Source organism: Ovis canadensis, chromosome 9 (genome assembly GCF_042477335.2).
Source record: "Ovis canadensis isolate MfBH-ARS-UI-01 breed Bighorn chromosome 9, ARS-UI_OviCan_v2, whole genome shotgun sequence".
NCBI lineage: Eukaryota > Metazoa > Chordata > Mammalia > Artiodactyla > Bovidae > Ovis > Ovis canadensis.
The window spans coordinates 60,438,102-60,462,845 of NC_091253.1; the positions used below are offsets into that span (position 1 = coordinate 60,438,102).

The 24,744-nt window shown below is 44.9% G+C and overlaps 1 non-coding gene and 1 pseudogene across 1 annotated transcript; one reads left to right on the forward strand and one right to left on the reverse strand.

Moving 5' to 3' along the window:
* Positions 1 to 552: 552 nt before the first annotated feature.
* Positions 553 to 656, reverse strand: LOC138446361 (U6 spliceosomal RNA). The gene has a single exon (XR_011259298.1). It is a non-coding gene; the product is annotated as a U6 spliceosomal RNA (small nuclear RNA).
* Positions 657 to 10,606: 9,950 nt separating this feature from the next.
* LOC138445861 (acyl-CoA 6-desaturase-like) lies at positions 10,607 to 12,559 on the forward strand (annotated as a pseudogene).
* The last annotated feature ends 12,185 nt before the right edge of the window (positions 12,560 to 24,744 follow it).

The window sequence follows — 24,744 nt, forward strand, 5'->3', positions numbered from 1 at the left end:
TGGAGGTGGTGACATTGGTTGAGAAGCACTGTTTTAAGATTTCTCATAAGCACAGATTGCTGCCCTCCATCAAAAAATAAATAAATAAAGCAGCGGCCCATATGTTGTTTTTCCCTCTTAGCATTCTGTGGTAATTTTGTCATCCCTCACCTGTTTGCTTTAGAATTCTCTATTGCATCTTATAGGTCTTGGGACCCATGAGACTTTTCTATTTCCATAGATACATAATGTGTTGATTTGAGGTTTTGGAGAACAATATCAAATAGCACGACCTACCCAACTGACCACTTTGTGGGGTTGAATACAGAGATTAACATCCCCTTCAATTAGATCAGAAAGACAAGAGACGTTTCCTGGAACTCATATTGAGGCTCTAAATGTTCCACACATTTTTCCCCATCAAGTTTTGCAGGTGTCTTTAACTACACTATAAAAGTTTTTGCTACTGAGTGTTCCTGAATGAGGATTGAAATCTGGAACAGAAATGTGATTAGGTAACAGGGAGGTCTGATTTGGGAAGGCTGTCTTGTTACATTGTTTGTTTGTTTGTTTTTTAATAGTAAACACTTCAGGAATGTGCCTGCCATCCTTGCGCAGGGGCCATGCTAATCTCTGTATTGTACCAATTTTAGTATGTGTGCTGCCGAAGGGAGCGCTGTCTTGTCACAATGAAACAGGAAATGTTATAAACAAGTGCTTGGGTGACCAGCAGTCCAGTAGTGGAGCACCAGACTGCTGCTAATCTGATAAAGGATGTTTTGACAAAAGAGGGCCTTGATAACCTGGTTAATGAATCTGTTATAAACAATAACAATGCAGTCTAAGGAGTCTTAAGGGCAATTCTGTTTGATCTGAGGGGATTTTGTTGACTCAAGTTTAGATAGACATACTAACAGGAACATGCTCTGTCACTATTGGTTATCATTGGCATAGTCCTTGGACCCACTGTTTCTCTCTCTCCATCTTTGTCTCTCTTTTGCTTTTTCAGACCTCTCATAATTTTTTTCTTAGGTTTTTTCATGTTCCAGCTTTTCAAACTTGATGAGTCTGACGTCTTAACTGAGCTGACCAAATGGTCTCATGACTTTGTGCTCTATAATTATATTTACATGGACATCCCTGGGGGTCCAGTGGTTACGACTCTGTGCTTCCACCGCAGGGGGCTTCCACTGTGGGTTCAATCCCTGGGTCAGGAAGATCCCTTGGAGAAGGAAATGACAGCCCAACTCCAGTATTCTTGCCTGGGAAATCTCATGGACAGAGGAGCCTGGTGGGCAGTCCATGGGGTCGCAAAAGAGTTGGACATGACTTAGCAACCAAAAAACAAAAACAACAACACTAGGTCATCAGCAGAGAAAGAGACTGGAAGTGCCTGCTAAACAAGCATGGGGTACATTAATTTTGTGGTCTTTTAGCTTTGTGGGTTTTTTCTTTGTCCTTTCAGGACGTTTTATGCAACCTTCCCTTGTTGAGAATCTCTTCCACAGGAGTGCTCCGGGGGTGTTGACCCGGGTCATTACTGCTTTGGCTGGTGGTAACATGACAAACTGGTGTGACAACACAAAAATGAATTGATTATTTCAGCTGCGTTTGCTGGGCATCTCATTCACAATAAAAGAGAGGCAGAATGTATAGAAATGGGAGCACATAGCTCCTCATTATCCCTTTGTTGTACCATCCATTCAGCAAATGTTTATAGAATCCCCTTTATGCTTCCTAGTGGGAGACCAAGAAGCACAGTGCCTGGGTTCCCATGGCTACGACAGGAGGCAGGAGGCGGTGCAAAGAATTCGGGATGAGGCATTAGGTGGCCTGGCTTCCCCTTCAGTGCCCTCTCTTACCACCTATCATGTCTGAACCTCAGGCTCCTTACTAAATACTTGATTTGTCTATAGTCCAGTATAACTGGAAAGTGAAAGTCAAGGGAAATAGGAAAATTCGAGTATTATAAAAATTTTTTTTAAATTATGAGACACTGGGCAGTTTCTTTTGAGACCTGGGAGTCTTGGGTACAGGGGTGACAGCCAACTGTGGTAGCTCCGTTCTGCACCACCCAGGGCTGCCAGCCCTTTGAATGAGGGTGGAGTGGACCAGGCAACAAGTCCTATTGTCTCTTCAGCCTCAAAATGTCAGCACTGAACTCATCACGTCTTAACCTTGGGTTGAGGCCAAGTCCTCTCTGGCCCTAATACCCCAGTCTTTTGAAGTTGATGGCGTGGAAGGCAGCCATGTCCTCCCCCAGTTTGATCCTTGGCTGCACTGGCAGGACCACGGTGAACATGACTCGAACGGCTTGTCATTGTCCCTATCATAGACTCACAATTCTGTTTACCGTGTCTGCTGAGAATGGAGACTACCGAGAGTCGGTTTCCACTGAGTAATTCAGAGGATATTTAACAAAGTCAAACCACAAATAATAAAATTGGAGAAAAAGAACTGGATTTAGGGTTAGACGATCTAGGGTCTAGTTTGGGCTCTCGATTTCCCTCTTGTAAGGCTTTGGGAGAATTGCTTCACCTTTTTGCACTGCCATTTTCCAGTCTGCAAGAGGAGGCTGATGCTGGCTGCCTCTATCCTGTTACAAAGCTATCTGAGAGTCGGATGGGTTATTTCACTGTTTTTTTTTTTTTTTAAGTCAATCTAAAAAGAAATTATACAAATGAACTTATTTACAAATCAGGAACAGACTCATACACTTAGAGAAGGAATTCTGGTTGCCAGGAGTGAGAATTGAGGGAAGGGATAGTTTGGGATGGACAGGTACACACTGCTATGTTTAACATGGATAACCAACAGGAGTCCACTGTAGAGCACTTGGAACTCTGCTTAATGTTATGTGGCAGGCTGGAAGGGAGGGGGAAGTTGCAGGGACATAAATGCATGTGTATGTATGGCTGAGGCCCTTCGCTATTCACTTGAAACTATCACAACATTGTTAATTGGCTATACCCCAGTATAAAATAAAAAGTTAAAAACTAGAATTCTAGCCACTAGAATTTATTGAGCATTTATTACAAACCTGACTTAATGTTAGGCATTTTACATATATCATCACATTTAATCTTAACAATCTTCGGAGGTAGGTGCTGTTATCTCTGTCTTGTCAGAGATGACACACTTGCCTAAGATGACACTGCCAGGTGAACTTGCTGGAATTCAAATCCAAGTTTGATTGACCCTTAACATTGCACCTACTAACTCAATAGTAGAAATGTATATTTTGACCCTCGGCAGTAAATTAGTGAGTTCTGTGCTTGCACAGACAAAGACAGAACAAATGAAAAACAACTCTCCAAATCCAGTCTTTGTATCTTAATCCAAATAGGACTTCTGTGTTTGAGAGAGGAAAGGCCAGGCTAACCACACGTATCAGAGAGATTAAAAATGAAGGGCTCTTCAAACACCACACCTAAGTGGGCGTTTAAGCTTGGCGTATTAGTAGGAGATGTCAACTGATGTGTCTGCTGTGAGAGTCCATAGGGAGAGTGAATATCATGATGAGTATCCACTGTGAATGCTGGGAGCCAAACACATGCCATCAGCAGGTGGTTGGATCGACAAATCCATCTTGAGTCTGGCTGCCGGCAAGCATTTCATATCATCCTTGCTGGCCAGAGCTGAAACTCACTAGATTTAAATGAAAACTGCTGACAGGAAGTGCAGCGATTTCGATTTTGTGGTGGAAGGTGTGAAGTGCAAAGTCAAGTGTAAACCTCTAAGCATTTTGTTTCTAGGGATCTAGGAGAAGATTTAAGAAGCTGGGTGTTTTAGATTCATGGCCTTCTGCTTAGGGTCCTATTTTAAAACTGATTCCTGGGTTGCAGAAGACAGAGAAACAATACAACCATTCACTATGACTTGTTATAAAACTTAGCTAGTGCTTTTTAAAAATAGTGTCAAACCAAATTAGCTCTGGGCACCTGCTGGAGCTTATGTGTTTTCAGATAGACTTGTTTGCTGTCAGCCAAAAAAAAAAAAAAAAACCCCAGAAAAATCAACCCAACAAAACCCTCCACCCACATGGTTTGTTATAAAACCTGACACTCCTAATGCTTTTCCAAGCTACTTCTCTTAGATTAGATCATTCAAATACAGAAAAAAGTCATTTGACACCTTGAAAGAATGGGGCAAATTATTTGTTGTTAGATATGGTCTCGGGGTCAGGTGAAGCAAGGTAGATGTTAAATGATGTCATGTATTAATCCTATTGTAAAAGGCTTTCTAATTCTTTAGGTGAGAAATTTCAACACTGATATTATAATATGGCTGGAACTTGAGGATTTACAGTTTCATGCTTAAAGCATCTCTGTTATTGTACTATTTATCCAGGACCTGCATGGATGGCTGTCAAGTGATTTGAACATTTTGTTTATTTATCGGACAAAAGAGATGCTGCCTAAATGAACCATGGCAACAATTATAGCAAGAAAAATGGCAAAAATCATTTCATGGAGGTTTTATATTAAAATGGCAATAGCTAAAGCTGTTAATTGCTCACAGAGGATGCTGAAATCTGGACCAATGTTGACAAATGAAAAACTCATTTCTGAACTCTGAGTGCTCTGGGAGTATCTTAGACTTTGCAGACCTCACCTAAATTTTCACCTCCACTGGCTCTCTGATTGCCGTTCAAAAATAATTCTACTTAGACATTATACAGACATTTTATATGGTAGAAAGGCTTGGAGAAGAAGCCTCTCTTCCCATCATTAGGTACATGCCAATGAATAAAATACAACTGACTTACTAGTGATTCACCCTGCCTTCCTGAATAATTTTGAATAATTGCTTTCCTAAATACTGCAGGTTCTCAAAATCACGTTAGTATCTTAGAAGTCCTGATGGGGTACTTGTGATAATAATAACATGGATAATGATGCTGCTTCCACTTATTAAATACCTGGTGTTGAAATAGATACTTTCTATGCATTTTTTATATACATGATAACTGTAAAACAGTTATTCTTACCCCAATTTTATAAATGGGGAAACTGAGCATCTTAGCATTAAAAACATAGTTAAAATTAAGGGACTATTATTAATAGAATTTGAATCAAACAGCCTGACTTAAAACAATGTCGTTTCCTTTATACAAGGGGGGAAAAAGGCAGAAGAGAAGGTAAAAGAAGACATTCACTCCACGAAGTGACCCATAAAATAGCAAACTGACTTTGCTCCTCTGCGTAAGGCTTTGAAACCCGAGATACAAATATGATATAGAAACACATTCTTGCTTACTCTGAATGAGGAGATGCAGGTAAAAACTTGTAGAAATTTTCTAGGCACCCTTCTAAACAGGTGTGGTTTGAATTGACCCAGGATGGCAGAGCAGTAACAAAAGTGCCTTATTTGTTTGCCAACAGGACTGGTCAGATAGAACCATAAAAATGTGTGAGTTCTCTATTGACTAATCCACTTTGCCATAGGAATCTTAAACTCCTTTTTTATGAAAGTGAAGGCTCACCAATCCTCCTTTTGTTCAACCTCAAACCCTATAGTTTTACTAAGGACCTAAGAGTCTCACAAATGCTAATACTAGAGCATTTTAGTCCATCACAGAGGTTTTGCTTAAATTATCATTGAAAAATGAGATTCAGTATTTCCTACAGCTATTTGAAATGAATCTAGATATACCAAATAAAGCAAAGTATTTCAGTCAATTTAGTCCCTCATCTGTCTGACAGATAGCAATTGAGCTGAGCCTTTGGCATTATTTCTCTGTGGTATTTATTTAAGTTTATCAGATGGGGTTAAAGCATAGCATTGTTATTTATATAGTCAATTATTTATCTCACAGTATTTAGATATTGGTTTAGTAACCTAAAAAAATTTATTGGTTTTGGACTTTTTTCTTTTGTCCTCTTTATGGAGAGAACTCAAGCTTTGTATAAATCTGTGTGTGTACACCAGTGGCCAAATCAGAACATATGAGAAATTTGTTCAGCTTCATTTGCCACCACTTATTTATACAGCTGAGTCATGTGTTAAGTATTTGGAAGCATCTTCCATTGCTAAATTAGCCCTCAACTAATTGGCCTGGAGTTAAGAAAACAAAAAAAGATCCTATTATGATTTGTCTGGAGTTATGTAGCCTTGTCTAAAAATACCCTGACTTGTTCTTATATTAAAACATTGTAAATATCATATAAAAACCAAATAGCAATGCTTTTATCTCATGATAAATGTAATCATGAGATATCCTTTAGCTGAAGTCTTTCTTTCTGTCCCCAAGCTGTTATAAACATATTTTCTTACTGCCCCAAATTGCTTAGGTCATTTCTTTTTCTTACACAAGACCACCTGTGGGGAGTTACCATCTCTTTGTGCATATTATCAAGAGGTACCTCACTGGCTGGACTAAGTCTGTAAAAGGTAGCCCTTCTCTGGGTCAGGCTGAGACAGCTGTGGGCTAAAAAATACAGTCACAACCTGAAAGTAGAGAGTCATTTTATTTGGTGGGAATGTTTAGGACTCCAAGCCTAGGAGACAGCATCTCAGTAGCTCTGAGAAAATTGCTCTAAGGAGGCAGGAGGAGAAGTCAGGCTATATATATATATATATATATGTTTGCAACAAAGGGAGCAGGCAGTCTGAACATCAAAGAGAATTTAGTACTGTATGTATGGGGAGGTGCGAGCCTCTGGGCTCACTGACTTCATTCCTTTCATATGCACCTCAGCTCTCTGGGGCCAACCCTGTTTGTTTCCTTGTCCACCCTTGCTTCTTGCGTTCCCCCAGCTCCTCAGCAATCACCTCGGGGGGGGCATTGGCAGCATCCCCTGAATTGTAGTTTTGGGAGCCTTCATTCACATTTGGAGGCTAGAAATCGCTGTGACATTTCTTGTTTATTAATATGGCAGGAGATATTTTCATTTCACATAGCTCTGTGCCAACTCTGTCTGGACTGGATTTCAGCCCTTTCCTCAAGGAGTTCATACCTTAGTGGGTGACAAAGAGGCGTGTGTCAGTGTCACAGTAACAAACAGAAGGCATAGCTATTGAGTAAATCGAAGAGGATCTAATAGTGGTCAAGAATCCACCTGCCAATGCAGGAGACACAGGTTTAATCCCTGGGTCAGGAAGATCCCCTGGAGAAGGAAATGGCAACCTATTCCAGTACTCTTGCCTAGAGAATCCCAAGGACAGAGGAGCCTGGTAGGCTATAATCCCTGAGGTTGCCAAAGAGTCAGACATGACTCAGTAACTAAATGACAGCAACAACAATGAGATCTTTACAGGCCACGGTTAGGGCCCCCGTAAGGGAGAGTGCAGGGCTTCAGAAAGGTTCCATGGAAGGAAGCAGTTACTGGAATCTAGAGAAAAAGAGACAATCAGGGTTCCTGGATGGAGCTGAAATCTTAGATGGGTGATACAGGTAGGGACTAAATGGGTAGAGAGAATAAACATCTCATCTCACTCTACTTCTGTCCTCTGATCTCCTGATATTCCTCAACCAGACATCAGGAGGCAAGGAAGTTCACTGATGGTTCTTGTGGTACTTAGAGGTCAGCAGAGACCTCTGGAAGCAGAGAACAGGGTGGAGGAGAGGGGAGACTAGACCTGGGGGGCATAGTCCATTTCTCTACCTCCTCTGTGTCCACTCTAGCCCTTCACTCAGGTAAGTGTGTGTGTCCCAGCAGAGGAAACATTGTCCTGTCAGTTAATCACTGATACATATATCATCAATTTGGTTGTACTCTCAGCTGAACATGTTAGCAATCACCGGTGTTCTTCCTGTAAAATCATGAGGATGTGGGGGAGAAAGGGAAAAATAAAGTATTGCTGCTGTTTTCTATTAATATTAATACTTCTGTAGATTGCCACAAGAGTTTACTGGTAACCATTATTGCTTTTGTTCAGGAGCCAATCCTGAACAAAAAGCCAATACTTCCTTTGTTAATGTCTCACCCAAATAGTGTGCTTTTCCTAGTGAGGTGGTCCAAACCTTCATTCCCATGGGATTTGCATCCTTGGATGTCTCTCTGAATTGAGTTGCTGACAGTTTTTTCATTATCAGGGCTATTGGTCAGTTTTCCATTGACCAGAGTTCTAGGAGGTGCTCTAGTCTTTCACATAGAGTCCTCCATACCTCTGTTATATAGCAGCAATCCAATTTCCTCCTGGTAATTTGGATCAATTTCCCTGGCCAGTAGAGAAACCTTTTTCCTCTGTCAACTCAGCAGCATGAGAATTTCAGAAAGGTCAGAGGTCAGCCTCAGAATTCATCAGAGCAGTGACTGTGTTTCCCTTGGGCACTAAGATGTCTAAATCCACTGAGCTCAAAGTCACATTGATAGGAAACGAAATTTCTTTGAGTTGCGAGGAAGATGAAAAAAATCACTAGATAATAATAGTGAGAAGAAGTATTTTTACCTTTTGCCTTTGATTCCTGGACCCATGAACTCTGGCTCTGGAGGACATAGAACCATGTTGTGGAAACTGATTTAAGGCATATATTGTATTCTATAGGGTGGCATCCCAACCTCATAGTATTTCCCAGTGGTCTCTTAGCTAGTGCAGTAGATAATATTTAAACAGGCCATTCTATTGTTTTATCAAGCCAGTTACCTTTGGAGGGAAAGACCAATCAATTATATATACGCACGACCCTTACTATTCTTTTTTAGCCTTAAAATATTTCCTCTGGATGGAGCATGTGAGTGGGATACCGATGGCAATAGTTAGAACATTCTGTAAGTCCACATGGAGGGGCTGGAAAAAGCACTTTAGGTAGAGAAGACAAATGTATACCCAGAATATGAGTCTAAGGTGTGGGGACAAATTTTCACTCCTTCCATCACGGAGGAAGGCCAGGGTAAGTCCAGGTGACCGGCTGGACCTCTGGGAAAGTAATTTTATGTGTTTAATTTTTTGGGGAAAATAATTTTATATCAGGAAGTTGGTGTTGGCTTCTACTGTTGGCACCTTGGACACTCAGCAGATGTGGTAGCTGGATGATAAGCCGATGCCTAGCCTTCATCCCTGTTACTGTGGCCACTATTTTTTTTTTTAAGACTTTTTTTGATGTGGATCATTTTTAAAGTCTTTATTGAGTTTGTTATGATATTCTGTTTTATGCTTTGATTTTTTTGGCCAAAAGGCATGTAGGATCTTAGCTCCCTGACCAGGGATCCAACCCACACCCCTTCCATTGGAAGGCAAAGTCTTAACCACTAGACCACCAGGGAGGTCCCCCATGACCACTCTTTGCATGGATCCACTGAGAAAACACAGAAGAGGCTAAGGAAAGAGGCTACTGTCAGAAATTAAATAGGTCATTTTGTCTACCTGATTGAGAGCCTCCTTCAAAGTGATCCTTGTGGTGAAAGTCTTCATACCTCATGTGCATTCTGAGTGCACCCACGTATCTCTCCCCTGCTTACCTTCACCTTCCATTTCCCAATTTTGATTGCAAGTCTGTGACTAGCCAGCTAGCACTATTAGCTCTTGCCCATGAGTCAGTGTCGATCTAGATCTCAGTGGTTTTTCCTTTTTCACAAAGCAAACAACCCAAAGCTTTCCTTATGGGGAGGGTTTATACTAACCACTGGTTTGCAGGGATGACCTGAAAGGCATATGGTGGAAATTTATTTGTTATCAGGACTAGGCATTTTTCTCCTCTCTTAACTGATCACAAGAAACTCCCAGCGACCCCTTGATATTGGGGGGAGAGATGTCCTTTCCAGACATGCTGAGTCTGATCTGTATTGTAGAATTTCTAGTTTTTCATTTGTGTACCCTGTTTTATTTGCAGCTTGTGAGTTCTTTATTTGTGGCATGTGAACTCTTAGTTGCAGCATGTGGTATCTAGTTCCCTGGGACCAAACCCAGGCCCCCTGCATTGGGAGCTTGGAATCTTAGCCACTGGACCACCAGGGAAGTCCCTACAATTCTACAATTTCTAATTTATGATGGAATGCTGCTGTATATAGTTAACTTTGTGATTTGGTGGATCAGATAAACAACTAATTCATGATAGTTCAAAATTGCAATATCACTTGATGCTACATGGTCTAGGCTTTCATCCTCTACCAGGGCTTGGGACTAAGCCAAGAGCTGCCTTTCAAATGAAGAGTCATTACTGATAAAAGAGGGCATAGTTTGTTGAAGGCACATTTTTGTGGTACCAACTGAAGGTATCTCCTGCAAATTCTCTTAGAGAGGTGCTGAGTCAGATTTTGAAGAATGACTTAATACTTACTGGTTGGGTAGACAAGCTATTGAACAGCATGTACATAGATAAGAAAAAGTGACATAACAGAGTACTAATGTAGGGGACTTCCCTGGTGGTCCAGTGGTTAAGAATCTGCCTTCCAATGCAGAGGATGCAGGTTTGATCCCTGGCCTGGGAACTAAGATCTCACATGCCCCAGGGCAACTAAGCCTGCATGCCACAACTAGATAACCCTTGTACTGCAATGAAGATCCTGTGTGCCACAACTGAGACCCAACACAGCCACAGTAAATATTAAAAAAAAAACAGATGATGTGATACCTATCAAAGAGTTATAAAAAACAGAATACTGCCCCACAGCAAAACACACAGAGCCGCGCGGCCCTCTTTGTGTGGGCATCAGGTGCACATCCGGGAGTGTGGGTCACCGGCATGCGCGTAAGCGCCGGGAACCCCAACCGCCACCCCCTCCTGCCTGCCTGGCTCCCCTGGGATCTCCTCGGGTGCCCAGGGCTGGAGTGGGGGGAGGAAGGAGTTAGGACACGTAACCAGCCTCCCGGCCCCTCTGGACTCCGTGTGGCCGGGGACCCGGGAACCACTGCCCCAGCCCACTGGCCTTCGAAAGATCCTCCTAGGCCAACGGCAGGAGGGGCAAAGCGCCCGGATTGGTGCAGTAGCTCTGCTGATCACTGTGGAAACCCAGGCGGAGGGGAATGCGGGGTGGGGGGGGGTGCGGGGGGGGTGTGGGGGGGGTGCGGGGGGTGGTGGGGGGGGTGGGGGGTGCGGGGGGGCGGGGGGGCGGGCAGAGGAGGCTTTGAGGCCCTGAGCTACCCGGGAGTTTTCTCTGGAGGCAAAAGTGCAAGCTGTGGGGGGGGGGGGGAGGGCGGTGGTGGTTGTGGGGGGCGGAGAGAGGGGACCTCCGGAACAGAGGCGAGGAGGCTGGGGGAGGGGATGTCGTGGGAGGGGGAGGGGATGTCGTGGGAGGGGGAGGGCGACAAAAGCTGAACGCAAGAACGGCCTGGATCCCTGGACCGCACTCACCACACCCGGTCAGCAGGCAGCATGGGGAAGTGGGGGTAACCAGGGCACCGAGCTTGAGGTGCCGATGCCTACCTTCCAATGGGAGGAGATTCAGAAGCACAACCTGCGTACCGACAAGTGGCTGGTCATCAATCGCAAGGTCTACAACATCACCAAATGGTCCAGCCGGCACCCGGAGGGCCAGCGGGTCATCGGGCACTACGCCGGGGAAGATGCTACAGACGCCTTCCTGGCCTTCCACCGCAACTTCGGTTTTGTGCTCAAGTTCATGAAGCCCCTGTTGATTGGTGAGCTGGTTTCTGAGGAGCCCAGCCAGGACCGCGACAAATTCCCAGATCATTGAGGACTTCTGGGCCCTGAGGAAGACTGCTGAGGTCATGAACCTGTTCAAGAGTAACCAGCTCTTCTTCCTTCTCCACCTGGCCCACTTCATCGCCATGGAGAGCATCGCCTGGTTCACTATCTTTTACTTTGGCAACGGCTGGATTCCAACCATCATTACGGCTGTCGTCCTTGCTACCTCTCAGGCCCAGGCTGGATGGCTGCAACACGATTACGGCCACCTCTCTGTTTACAAGAAGTCCATGTGGAACCATATCGTACAGAAGTTCATCATCGGTTACTTAAAGGGTGGCTCTGCCAATTGGTGGAACCATCGTCACTTCCAGCACCATGTCAAACCCAACGTCTTCCACAAGGATCTGGATGTGAACATGTTGCGTGTGTTTGTCCTGGGGGAGTGGCAGCCCACTGAGTACGGCAAGAAGAAGCTGGAATACCTGCCTTACAACCACCAGCGTGAGTACTTCTTCCTGATTGGGCCTCCATTGCTCATCCCTTTGTACTTCCAGTACCATATGGTCATGACCATTATCGTTCGCAAGGACTGGGTGGACCTGGCCTGGGTCATTAGCTACTATATCCGTTTCTTCATCAGCTACATCCCTTTCTATGTTGTCCTAAGCCATCCTTTTCCTCAACTTCATCAGCTTCCTGGAGAGCCACTGGTTTGTGTGGATCACACAGATGAATCACATCGTCATGGAGATGGACCAAGAGCCCTACCGTGACTGGTTCAGCAGCCAGCTGGCAGCCACCTGCAACGTGGAGCAGTTCTTCTTCAACAGCTGGTTCAGTGGGCACCTCAACTTCCAGATCAAGCACCACTTTTTCCCCACCATGCCCTGGCAAAATCTGCCCAAGGTTGCCCCCCTGGTGAGGTCCCTGTGCGCCAAGCACAGCATTGAGTACCTGGAGAAGCTGCTGCTCCAGGCCCTGCAAGATATCATCGGGTCCCTGAGGAAGTCTGGGCAGCTGTGGCTGGACGCCTACCTCCACAAATGAAGCTGCAGCCCTCTGGGTGCTCACAGGGACAGTGGGGGAGGAGCAGGTCGGGGTGGAGGCCGGAGGGGAGGGTGGGGTTTTATTCAGAGAGGCATCAGGAGGCTGTGGTGTGCGGCTCACACACTTCAGGCTTGGTCTTTCCTCTCTTGCTTTCTGGTTTCAAGGCTTTCACACCTCCTTCTGACACCCTCCCTCCTGGGTCCTGGTCAGTCAGCCCCACCTCCACCCTCTGTCCTTAAGCATCTGCCAGACCAGATGTACACAGGTGCGGCCTGTGAGCCCCCTGCAGCCTGGCCTCCAGGCCACACACCACCCTCTTTTTCTCCCTCACCTGCTCTTGAGGTCTGCAGGGCTGGGTCCCACCCGGCAGGTGGGACAGCTCCGTGGGCCTGCAGGCCGGCCCCACCCCCTTGGATGGCCGCCCACCCTCTGCCCTTCTGTGAGGTGATGTGCTTAATTCCCCGGGTCTCCTTCCCACCACCGGGTCGGTACTGGGGGCACCTCTGCAGGCCCCACTTTCTCTTCAGATGTCCAGGGCCCTGGCCCTGATGCCAGGCTCCCTTCGGCTGTGTTGCAGCCAGTTCAGGCCTCCAAGCCCAGGGAAACGTCCTGGCCCCACCAGAGCCCTCTGACCCAGGGCTCCAGCAGTTCCATCCCACCACTTCCCAAGTCCAGAGCCTGTGACCTTGGGTCCACAGGGGTAGGGCCACAGATGAGCTCAGCGGAAGCAATAGCCAGGCCAGGGCTGAGCCGGCCTGTAGGCTCAGATGTTTGTACTGGTTGGGAGACGCAAGATTCTGGAGCAATTGGACTCTCCCCTAGAGTGCTCTGTTACTGCCAGGCAGTGCCAGCCAGTCCCTGGCCACTTGGCTGGTGCACACTTAGGCTCTACAGGCTGCAAGTGGGCACTGGAGCCCAGAAGCTCATCACAGCCCCTCCCCACGTTGGGGCTGCCTGCGTGGACATGCTCTTTCCTGGTCTATCACGCGCTTGTGTCTTTTACTCGTTTTTTAACCTTTTGCTACAGGATGCATTCTGCTGGGGGTGGCAGTGGAACTGGGGCTTGGGATGGCCTGTTCCCACCCCCTCTGCAGCCTCCCCAGGCCCCACAGTGGGCTGAGCGGGGCTCAGTCACTGAGACCTCCATGGCCTGACTGTCAGCAGACAGAAGGAAGGAGTTCCAGAGGAGGGTGACCCTGAGAAGCCGGGGACTTGGTGGTGGTGGGGGTACTCAGTGGGACAAGGAGGGGTTGCGGCTGAAGAGACAGCTGAGGGGACAGGAAAGTGAGAGGGTGGGGAACCTGGTGGCCACTGGGAGGATCCAGAGCTGCTGCATCTGGAAATTAACCCACTAACCCGTAGATAGCTCCCGGGGAGGGTAGGGCAGGAGGGACCAGCTCTGGCTGGTGATGGACCTGAGGGATGCCATGGCAATGAGGGATCCAACCACCTGAAGCCCTCCCACTGAGAACACACTGGCCCAAAGAGCCACTGTCCCTCACCTGAGCCAGAATGGATCCACAGGGAGCTGACCTTAATTTTTATCATGCTGCTTTCCCACCTCTACACTTTTGGAAATAAATGAAGTGATTTTATTCTCAAAAAAAAAGAATACTAATGTCATTGGTATTCCTGGATTATGGGGTGAAGGCAATGTGCTCAGTGTCCGGATCACGGGCCCCCACTGAACCCTGGTGGAGGAAGGTATTGAATTCTAAGCAGAGGAGTTATCTTATATCTTTAGGAAATGGGCTACTCTTTGTATCTCTTCTGGTGCCTTGGACAGCCCCTTTCAATAATTTATCATGCAGATTGTTTTGGCTTGGAGTTTTAATTGAAAATATGGTCAGTCACATATTGTATCACTTATTTTTAATATTTATTTTTATTTTATTTATTTGGATGTGCTGGGTTTTAGTTACAACATGCACCAGTGAAAAGATCCATGCAAGAGCTTTAGTTGTGGCATGTGGGATATAGTTCCCTGACCAGGGATTGAACCTGGGCTGCTTGCGTTGGAAGCGCAGTCTTCGTCACTGGACTGCAGGGAAGTCTCTACGTATTGTGTCACTTGTTATAGTAAGTTCACAACTTTTTCTTTCTACTAGGCTTCTCTCTCTCTCCGCCTCCTCCCTGTCCCCCCCCATCCCCTCATGTAAATGAGACTGCATGGGGGCACTTAAATGGGAATTGGCTCTAATTCTGCTACTGGATTCTTATCATTATAATTTCTAATCTATTTGCCAAGTTCTTTGCCAAGTAACTTCCAAAGAAAAAAAGGTTTCACCTCTTCACTTCTATGAGTAAGACACTAATGCAAATACATCCCATCTGTTAACCTTTTTGTATTCCCTTACTACATGTAGAAGTATTTTGCCTAAGCTACATGAAATATTCTATGGATAATGAGCCTTGTGTTTTCATAAGTGCATAGTGTTTTTAAAACATGAGTGAATCCATTGCTAAAATATTTATAGTTTAGTCAACAAACACAGACTTGAAGAGTGATCAGTTGTGGTAACAGACATCCAAATCTTGGAAATATTTTGAGGAATACGTTACCTTACGTGGTAGATACCATCAGTCCTGAAACACTGCTTCCATATTTGGACATTAAAACCATTGTTGTTCTGTGACAGGAATGGGGCACAGCACCAATGAAAAGTGCCATCTGGACCAGGACTCCAGGAGGGAGGGAACAGGGAACAAATGGCAGATCAAAAGTTTGGATCAGAAACTCATGCAGCATTTAGAGTAGGTCTGATCACGGTGTACCTTTGATTTCAAAGACTGCTCCGTGCCTGGATAAGTTTTGTAGACTGTGGGACATGGCTAAAGTTGGTCCTAAGGGAAGGCACGGAATATTGGGTGACAAAAGGCAAAGATCAAGTTCACAAAGGAAGCTTGAAGGAAGCATTAACCAGTATATCAGGATCTGAACTCCATTCAGTAAGCGTTCTGAAAACATGCGGATGACACTCAGCCATTGAACAGGGTTTCCAATACTGCGGCGTTGTGTTTGAGCCTCTGGAGGGCTGGGGCTTGCTAATATTGTCTGTCAGTAAGAAAGAAGTGGAGAAACTTTTTATTGATTTTTATTGAGGCATAGTTGACTCACAATATTGTATAAATTTCAGGTGTATAATGAAATGATTTGTTTACAGTGTTTAAAACTTATACTCCATCTATAGTTAGGATAAAGTATTGACTATATTCCATGTGTTGTATGATATATCCTTGAAAGTGAAAGTGTTAGTCACTCAGTCGTGTCCAACTCTTTTGAGACCCTGTGGACTAGAGTCAACCAGGCTCCTCTGTCCATGGAATTCTCCAGGCAAGAATACTGGAGTGGGTTGCCCTTTCCTTTTCCAGGGATCTTCCTGACCCAGGGATCGAACCCCAGTCTCCCACATTGCAGGCAGATTCTTTACTGTTGAGCCACCAGAGAAGCCCCTATGATATATCCATGGAGCTTATTTTATACACAATAGTTTGTGCCTCTTAATCCCTTATCCCTCTATTGCCTCTCCCCACTTCCCTGTCCGCATTGGTGACCACTAGTTTATCCTCTGTATTTGCAAGTTGTGGACATTGGTTCAACCCATCTATTCTGAGGATTTTTATCTTTCCTGGAAATCTTTTTGTCTCATTTCTATCAATATTTCTTCTCTCTGTTCTTTTTTTGAAATTCCTATCAGGCAAATGTTGAAACCTTTGAATTTTTTTCCCACCCATATTCACCTTTTTATCTGTCCTTTCTAAGCTGTATTCTAGGAGGATCCTTAGTTGTATCTTCTAGCCAAGTAATCATCCTTTAGTTATATCTTTTCTGTTACTCGGCACATTTATTGAGTTTTTCAGACTTTTTCAATAATTACAACCTTCCTTTTGAAGATCCCTAGTTGTTTAGAATATATTTCTAGGACATTATCTTCTTATTCCTCTTATGATGTTAATCATACGTAATGTGCTCAGTCATGTCCAACTCTCTGTGACCCCATGGACTAAAGCCCACAAGGCTTCTCTGTCCATGGAATTTTTCAGGCAAGAATACTGGAGCGGGTTGCCATTTCTTACTCAAGGGGATCTTTCCAACCCAGGGATCAAACCTTTGTCTATGGCCTCTCCAGCATTGGCAGGCAGATTCTTTATCACTGTTGCACCTGGAAAGCCCTATATGTACCATACATACTTAAAATCTCATTTTTAAAACTTTGTTTCTTTGGATGTTAGTTTATCCATATAATGATTATGGTCCCTTTCATTCAGAAGATGATGTCTTCCCAACCCAGGGATTGAACCTGGATCTCCTGCATCTCTTGCACTGGCAGGTGAATTCTTACCATTGAGCCACACGAAGGTTTTAAAGAGTTACTTTTCCTTAAATATTTGCTGGGTTTGGGGACTTCCCTGGTAGTCAAGCAGTTAAGATTTCATGCTTCTTAATGCAAGGGGGCACAGTTCCATCCCTGCTTGGGGAAGGTGTCACATGCCACATGGTGTAGTCCAAAAGAGAAAAAAGAGAAACAAATTGCTGGGCTTGCATTATATGGGATCTGGGCGGGCTCCTAGGTTAGTCTGTGTCATGCTATATGTGATTCAGTTCAGTTCAGTTGCTCAGTCATGTCCGACTCTTTGCGACCCCATGAATTGCAGCACGTCAGGCCTCCCTGTCCATCACCATCTCCCGGAGTTCACTCAGACTCACTTCCATCGAGTCCGTGATGCCATCCAGCCATCTCATCCTCTGTCATCCCCTTCTCCTCCTGCCCCCAACCCCTCCCAGCATCAGAGTCTTTTCCAATGAGTCAACTCTTTGCATGAGGCGGCCAAAGTACTGGAGTTTCAGCTTTAGCATCATTCCTTCCAAAGAAATCCCAGGGCTGATCTCCTTCAGAATGGACTGGTTGGATCTCCTTGCAGTCCAAGGGACTCTCAAGAGTCTTCTCCAACACCACAGTTCAAAAGGATCAATTCTTCAGTGCTCAGTCTTCTTCACAGTCCAACTCTCACATCCATACAAGACCACAGGAAAAACCGTAGCCTTGACTAGATGGACCTTAGTCGGCAAAGTAATGTCTCTGCTTTTGAATATGCTATCTAGGTTGGTCATAACTTTTCTTCCAAGGCGTAAGCATCTTTTAATTTTATGGCTGCAGTCACCATCTGCAGTGATTTTGGAGCCCCCCAAAATAAAGTCTGACACTGTTTCCACTGTTTCTCCATCTATTTCCGATGAAGTGATGGGACCAGATGTCATGATCTTCATTTTCTGAATGTTGAGCTTTAAGCCAACTTTTTTGCTCTCCTCTTTCACTTTCATCAAGAGGCTTTTTAGCTCCTCTTCACTTTCTGCCTGGCTTGTTTCCAGAATTCCAGGCAGCAATGTGGCCTCCTCAGTTACGGAGGCTTCCTCTTTCTTTCAGGTGGCAGTGAATTCTGTCCCAAGCCCTGACTACCAGGGGGGACATCTTCCTGGTTGTGCATCGCTTCTATCTAGGGACACAAATCTCTCCTGATCCTGCATGGCACAAGGAGAAGATCCAAGGGTTCGACCTTCCTGGATGCCTCTGCATCAGCCAGTCATCCTGCTGGTTGACCCTGCATCCTCTCTTTTCATCTGTTTTCTCTCAGCTTGAAGCCCAAGTCACGCTCTTCATCAGTTCTCTCTTTTGTGTGTTTTGGCCATTATTTCTTCCTTAAATATAAACTCCTCTGCCTTTAACATTTTAGGAATTTTATTATAATTTCTGATCTATTGAGGGCACCAAGTCTTCTTTTCTTGTGCTGTTTTCAATTTAAAATATTTTCTTACAGTTTATGGGGATTTGAGATGAGAGAAGCATGTTCTTAGTTTGCAATCTTGATCTGATTACCTCCTGGTCTATTACAAAGCAGGCTAGCCCAGTTTAAAGAAAGTACATCAGTGTATCTGGCAAGTAATATTTATTCCTATGACTGAATTCTACTGGAAATTTACACTGTAAGTTTATGTTAAATATATCTTACACTGTGAGTTTATGTTAAATATATCAACATTTATTAATTTCCTGTTTGTGAATGCCTATTTTGGCCTTCTCAAAAAATCCTGATATATATCAGTTCTAAGATAGTAAAATAGAGGCTTAGAGGGGTGAAATAATTTATCCAACAGATAGCCACAGACAGAGCCAGAATTCATGCCTAAGTCTTGCTATAACAACAGCTTCCTTCCATTAAAGACAAAAGGTAATGATAATGTACAATGTCCTCACTATGGGATACCAAAAAAACACAGCATTCACTGGAGTGGGTTCTTCTAGAAATCCTGAAGTCAGGAGTCACTGACTATTGTGGATAATTTGTCAGCAAATCACTGAGCTGACAGCACTTTTCAATTTCATTTCGTTGCCTTTGTCAATAAGATTATTCTTAGAGGAATTTGTGAACTGTTAGTGCTGTCTCAGTGGGCAGCACACAGAAATGGTGTATGCATATTGGTAAACATCTCTGCAGGGTTGGCAAGTTAGAGGTGTTATTTTTCATTGATTTTTTTCCCTTGCTTTCAGCCCAGGTTTATTTTCATATAAGCATTAATTACAGAAAATGAGTGCCTGTGAGGGTAAACGTAGTTATGCTGGTTAAAGAGCATTATATGTATTATGTGGCATGCTGTAATTATTGAAGTTATTTCACAGGAAACAAGTCTTTCTCAGCAATTGTGATACACGGGGTTCAGATCAATAAAGGCAGAGATTATAGACAGTTTAATCTTTTGTAAAATCTGTGTTCTGTTGTTCAAGCAGCAATTTTGGAGAATCTGTCATAATAAACATTTGGAAAATGAAAAGATAGACACAGAAATAAAAATACTTTGTTTTTTAGCCAAGAAGGTTTAAATACACAAGTGCCAAAGGACTTAAAATCTAAAAATGTTGTCAGAATGCAATGGGGTCCATCAGAGAAGGTGGGGAGGTATGTGAAAGGTCAGGGCAAGGTTGGGCATGTTGAGGCATGCCTGGGCATGCCCAGGCATGTCGGGACATGTCCCAGCAGAGAGCCGCAGACAAGCCCTGGAGGCGGGCCGACAACCAAGCCGTCCAATCAGGAGCCGACATGGAGCCCTTGGACACCAATCACCGCTGAACCTGTGTTTTCTTCCTTATATGGGAGCCCGGCCCAGGCTATAAAACCCTTCCCCACCCCTCATACCTCACAGACTCCCTTTGCTTCGCAGACCCCCTTCGCTTCCTTGCTCACCCGCCCCCGGGAGTTCTGCCCGAGAGCGACCGCCCAATAAAAGGCCCTGATCAACAGCCCGTAGGGGTGGCTCTTTCTTCCCGCGGCGTTTCTTACAGTATGGAGCTGGGTCAGCAATGGTGTTCCATCCCTATTGAACAGCATTCTTTGCTGTTTGATTTCCTTGATATGTTGTTGCTGTTATTCAGTCACTAAATCATGTCCGACTGTTTGCAACCCCATGGATTGAAGCACTCCAGTTTCCTCTGCCATCCCTTATCTCCCGGAGATTGTTCAAATTCAGGTCCATTGAGTCAGTGATGCTATCTAACCATCTCATCTTCTGTCAACTCTTTATCCTGCTTTTAGTCTTTCTCAGAATCAGGGTCTTTTCTAATGAGTCTGCTCTTCACATCAGGTGGCCAAAAGATTGGAGCTTCAGCATTAGTCCTTCCAATGAAAATTCAGGATTGATTTCCTTTAGGATTGACTGGTTTGATCTCCTTTCTGTCCAAGGGAGACAAGCACCACAGCACCACAATTTGAAACCATCAGTTCTTTCATCCTCAGCCTTCTTTATAGTCCAGCTCTCTCATACATACATGACTACAGGAAAAACCGTAGCTTTGAGTATATGGACTTTGTTGGTAAAGTGATGTCTCTGCTTTTTAATATGCTGTCTAGATTTGTCATAGCTTTACTTCCAAGGAGCAAGTGTCTTTTAATTTCATGGTTCCATGCTGGAGTCCAGCTCTAGCAGCCAGGGATTCAACCTGAAGAGATGAATGATGTCGGCGATGAGACAGCCTCTCAGTTTTCTTGGACTGTCTATTTATTTCAAGTTTAAGATTTTCTTTTATACTTTTACAAAAGCATTAGGTCAGAGGTTTGACATTTTCAGTTCCCCCTCACCCAGATTTATTATGTCCATAAATCATTGTTGCTCTTCAAACAGAGTTTCTGCTTCAGTGATTCTCTTGGAATCAGCCTTGCCATCTATTATCTACTTCCTCTAATGTGTCCTATAGTTAACTTGTGATTACATTGTAACTCATGCTACATTCCTCAGTTTACTACTTATCTTCCTAAATCCTGTTTGCCCCTAGCATCCTGAGTTCACTATCTCTTAAAAAGGCTTCTAGCTATAGTATCTCTAAAATTCCTAACCTCTATAAGCTATAGTAAAATATGCTAACATTACAACATTCCTTAAATCTTTAACTTCTAACTATTTTAATTATTTCTAAGCCCTAAATTCAGTAAACTCCTTTGCCATAAACATTTTCCTCACAAATAGGCTTCAGATAGCAATCCCTCCCATGGCCTCAAGCTGTGGCCTATGTGCTCATCCTGGAACACTCTTTTGTAAAAGTCCTTAAACAAATGTCAATTATTAACTTTATGAATTATTCTCTGAGCACAGCCGCAGAAGGCTTTGTGCCTTCTCATACTCCTCTCAAGAACAATAAGCACCTTAATATTCCTTTTCAGTCAACTCAGCCGAGGAGAGGAAAAAACAAGTCAGAATTATAAGGCCTAACTCCTTCATCCCAGGTCCGTGCCTGCGGAATGAGGAGAGGGGGCTGGGGCCGTGCCTCCATTTTGTCAGTAATGCCTAACGTGGCTCCCGACAGTTCCAGTTACCATCCTCAGTGATTTTGGAGCCCAAGAAAATAAAATCTGTCAATGCTTCCACTTTTTTCCCATTTATTTGCCATGAAATGATGGGTCTAGATGCCATGATCTTAGTATTTTTGAATGTTGAGTTTTAAGCCAGCTTTTTTTGCTTCTTAATGCTTCTTGATGCTCTTTAGTTCCTTTTCACTTTCTACCACTAGAGTGGTATCATCTGCATATCTGAGGTTATTGATATTTCTCTGGCAGTCTTGATTCCAGCTTGTGATCCACCCAGCCTGGCACTGCACATGATGTACTTTGCATAGAAGTTAAATAAGCAGAGTGACAAAATACAACCGTGTTGTACTCCTTTCCCAATTTTGATCCAGCCAGTTGTTCCATGTCTGATTCTAACTGTTGCTTTGTGACCTGCATACAGGTGTTAGGGACCAAACGACGGTCTCTAGGACCTGAGTCATGTTTACCAGAAAGAGACAGGATATGTGCTCATCCTGCCTGGCCAATCATGTAACGCCAGCTACTCCTGTAACTGAGACAAAGACCTGCCTGTATATAAGCCGCCATACTCCTTTGTTCGGGGCTCTTGTCGGATTCCCTTGTGTGGGATGAGACTTGGGCCCTAGCGCGCTAGGAATAAACAAACTCCCTTTTTGCGTTTGCAATACTGTGGTGGACTTGCTCTCTCAGTCGGTTTGGAGATACAGGCTCGGAGCGTAACATCTGGGGGCTCGTCTGGGATCTCCGTCCCGCCGGGGAGGACAACTCTCCTGGTAGAAGGGAGTAACCTCGTTAGGAGATAAGAGCTCTGAGCACCGGTGCTAACGTTGCAGAAGCCCAGATTAAGTCCGGGGCCCGGTATCGTACTGGGGAGGCATCTGGCTGTAAAGTGCAGAGGCAAGTCAGCGTAAGGCCGGGGCCTGGTTTCGTGCTGGCGAGGCAGCTGGCTCTGGTTACTGGATTAAGTCCAGCATAAGGCCGGGGCCCAGTTTCGTGCTGGGGAGGTGGCTGGCTCTGTGAACATCCTGCAGGTAAGATTGAGTGCATTGTCGGTGGCCACCTTGTGTTTGTTATCTGTTTGTCTATTTGTGGTGTCTGCGCTGCTCTTTGTGTGCTCTGTTGGCTCCCAGTGTACTTTTCTGTGATCATGGGACAAACAACTTCTACTCCTTTATCTCTTATGATTAACCACTTCTCTGATTTCAAGTCTAGAGCTCAGAATCTTTCGTTACTGGTAAAGAAGAGCAAACTGGTGACTTTCTGTTCCGCCGAGTGGCCCACCTTTGATGTCGGATGGCCACAAGAGGGAACCTTCAATCCCCAAATTATCCAGGCAGTTAAAGAGAGGGTGCTTACTCCTAGTCCTGCTGGGCACGCAGATCAGACTCCCTACATTTTGGTCTGGCAGGATCTAGTGAGAAACCCGCTGGAATGGCTTAAACCCTTTGTTCTCATTCCTCCTAAACTTCCCCGTCCCTCTTCCCCAACTCCAACCTCGCCAAGCCCACAGGTGCTAGTCATGAAGGCTTCCGAAGAGAAAAAAAAAAAAAGAATCAACCAAAGCCGGTCTTCCAGGAATCTTCTCTGTATCCTAATCTGATAGATCTGGAGACCGAATTGTTCCCACCCCCGTATGTGGATCCACATCTGCCCTTGCTTCCACAGGTTCCACAGGTTTCATCGGGAAAAGCCAGGAGGAGAACCGAGCCTTCAGCTCATCGCAGAGAAGGGGGCCCCGCCCAGGGAACTCGGGAAAAAACAAGAAAAATGGCCAGTGTAGTGGAAGAAGACCCAGAAGTCCCCTCCTCCACTGTTCACGCGTTTCCGGTCTGGGCAGGACCAGCCAGAGAGGGTGGAGAGCGGACATATCAGTATTGGCCCTTTTCCACTAGTGATTTGTACAACTGGAAAACCCAGACTCCCTCCTTCTCTGAAAAACCGCAGGGTCTTATTGATCTTTTAGAATCTATCCTTTTTACTCACAATCCCACTTGGGATGATTGTCAGCAACTGTTACAGGTGCTTCTCACCACAGAGGAGCACGAGCGGATCCTGTCAGAAGCTCCGAAGAATGTGCCAGGGGTGGATGGGAGGTCCACAATACAGCCTAACCTCATTGAGGAGGGATTCCCCTTGGTGCGACCCAACTGGGACTTCGAACGCGCTGAAGGTAGGGAGCGTCTCCGGGTGTACCGTCAGACTCTTATGGCCGGCCTTAGAGCGGCCGCCAGGAAGCCAACTAATTTGGCCAAAATAAATTCAGTGAGGCAGGAACCAAATGAGAGCCCAGCAGCCTTCCTTGAAAGGATAATGGAAGCTTTTAGACAGTATACCCCTATGGACCCACAGGCAGATGAGTCACGAGCGGCAGTTACGTTAGCATTTGTAAATCAAGCAGCCCCCGATATTAGAAAAAAGTTACAAAAGACAGAGAGGTTAAATGGACAATCCTTGCAAGATCTAGTGAGGGCAGCCGAGAGAGTTTTTAATCATAGAGAGACCCCAGAAGAGAGAGAGGACTGCATTAGAAGAGAAGAAAGAGAATTTAGAGCTGAAGAAAACCGTAAAAATCAAAAAGAGCTGGCCCAGATATTTTTTGCTGGGGTTGAAAACAAAAACAGGTTCCAGAAAGGGAAAAAATTGGACTAAAAAACTGAATAAAAAACAACAAGGCGTAAGCTTGAGAAAAACCAATGTGCGTTTTGTAAAGAGTTTGGACATTAAAAAGATAAATGCCCCAATAAAAATCTAAAAGAGGGGCCCAAGAACCCCAAGAACGAGACTCCCTCTCCAGACAGTCATATCCTCTACGCGGGTGAGGATAGCGACTAGGGGGGTCAGGGCTTGAAGCCCCTCCCCGAGTCCTGGGTAACTATAAATGTGGAGGGGAAACTGGTTGGCTTCATGGTGGACACGGGAGCCTCATACTCAGTCTTAAACCAAAAAGATGGACCCATGTCTAAGAAAAGTAGCTGGGTGCAAGGAGCAACCGGGACTAAATGATATGGATGGACTACAAAACGGCATGTGAACTTGGGGGCCCACCAGGTAACCCATTCTTTTCTGGTGATACCTGAGTGTCCAGCGCCCTTGTTGAGAAGGGATTTACTGTCTAAAGTAAATGCCCAAATTCATTTCGACCACGGACAAGTGTCGGTTTTAGATGGGACCGGGCATCCTCTTCAGGTCTTGTCTCTGGCATTAAAAGATGAATACAGACTCTACTTGCCAGAGGCCCCAGCAACAATAAGCCCCGAACTACAACCATGGGTTCAAAGATACCCTCAGGCCTGGGCTGAAACTGCAGGAATGGGACTAGCCAAACAGAGGCC